This window comes from Cricetulus griseus, chromosome 7 (genome assembly GCF_003668045.3).
Source record: "Cricetulus griseus strain 17A/GY chromosome 7, alternate assembly CriGri-PICRH-1.0, whole genome shotgun sequence".
NCBI lineage: Eukaryota > Metazoa > Chordata > Mammalia > Rodentia > Cricetidae > Cricetulus > Cricetulus griseus.
The window spans coordinates 52,812,583-52,814,326 of record NC_048600.1 but is presented as its reverse complement, the minus strand read 5'-3'; the positions used below and the strand labels follow the sequence as shown (position 1 = coordinate 52,814,326).

Below are 1,744 nucleotides of genomic sequence, written 5' to 3'. Positions count from 1 at the left end.
TGTGATCTAGAGAACTACTGTCTGGAAAGATTAGTCTTATTAAATGACAGAAACTCTCTTATCACATAGGCATTTTAGACTCATAGAAAAGACATGATGATGTTGCAGATCTTTGGAAGAAGCTAGGCATCTTTCCACAGATAGTGAGTGTGGGTCCCAGCCATGCCACTCAAGCATTAGTGAGTGAAGAATATGTATCCAACAAGTGCTGGACATTCCAATTTAAAGTGGTCACATTAGGGAAAATAAAATCTTCTACTATACATTCACAGCTGTATGTAATTCTTTGGTCTCCAACATGTGAATGCTAATATACATGAGCCCAGACTTCTAACTTGGAAAGTGTAATCTTCTAACAAGTAACAAAAGAAAGACCTATTCAACATAAAACAAGCTCTCTCAGAGAGTCAGGTTCAGGTTCTACAATGGCACATGGGCCCTGCTTATGTGACCACCTTTCCTTCCACCCCTCACCATATCTGAGGAGCTCTCCATGACAATGTCCTACATGGAAGACGATTTCCACTGCCCTGTCTTTGAGGATGTGCTCAAGATGCAGGCGAGGACCACAGTGTCAGCATGTTTCTTGTAGAAAATGTTCCCAGACTGCAACAAGAGAAAGTGGAATACATTGTTCCCTATGTTGTGGAAGAGTGACTAGAAGAGAAAGAGCATGTCCAAAATGGCCCTTAGATCTTGAAAATATGAGTAAGTTTTCCGGCAACTGCAGGTACTATCCAAAAGAAGAATATTCTAATGCCCGAGACGTCACAAACTTGTAAGAAGTATTGGGATGAATATGATGTTTCTTCTGTCATTCAAACCTTTTATTATTACTCACAATTCAGCAAGAAGCAGTAATAAGAATGGGATATTTACATCTGATAATAATAGGAAGTTACCAAGAGAATGTAATAATATTTAGCTAGATGAGGAAACCCAGTATCAAACTGCTGTGGAAGAGCCTTTTGAATTAAACATCTGATATGTCTAGACATCTCTGCATCTTTGTACCTATAAAGGCCATCATTAGGGGGAAGACAACATGTAGTCACCATTTCAGTAATTTTCTAGAAAAATTAATAAAAATAATAATTCCGTCTACTGCATTATGTTTTTAATTGAATATGAAGGTGGACCACTTAAAATAAATAAATAAATAAATAAATAAATAATAAAAAACAGAAAACAAGCAAACAAAAACCCCTGAAATTGACAATACATAAAAACATAAACAATCAAGAAAACTATACTTTTCTAATCATCTATTATGTTTATATTCTGAATGTTTGTTTCATTGATTGATTGTCATGGTAGGTATATGTGTGTGTCATGTGTTATTTGAGCAAGTCACATGTCAACTTCCAGGAGTCTGTTCTCTTCCTCCACCATGTAGGTTTTGGGGATCAGACTTTGATTGTCAGGGTTTGTGACAAGCCCCTTTATCTGCTGAGTCATCTCACCAGTACTATGACCATCCATTCTTTAGGAAAAGTATGTTTTTATTAATTTTTCATCTAAAACCTACAACATTCCATTATCTGAGTGTTAGCTAAGTTACATTACAATTAAGAAGAGATAAAATATGTGTAATTGTGTCTAATTTTTAGAAATTCAAAATCTTGACTTCTGCCTCTCTGAGTCTCACAAACAGCTACTGGCCAATTTGAAGTCTTTTGTCTTTGGCCCCACATATAGCATCTCAAATCCTCAGTTATTTTTAGGATAATAGAGTATTTACCAA

At 35.8% G+C, this 1,744-nt stretch overlaps 1 pseudogene; it reads left to right on the top strand.

Moving 5' to 3' along the window:
- The first annotated feature begins 463 nt into the window (after positions 1 to 463).
- On the top strand, positions 464 to 985 carry LOC113836631 (annotated as a pseudogene).
- Positions 986 to 1,744: the final 759 nt, after the last annotated feature.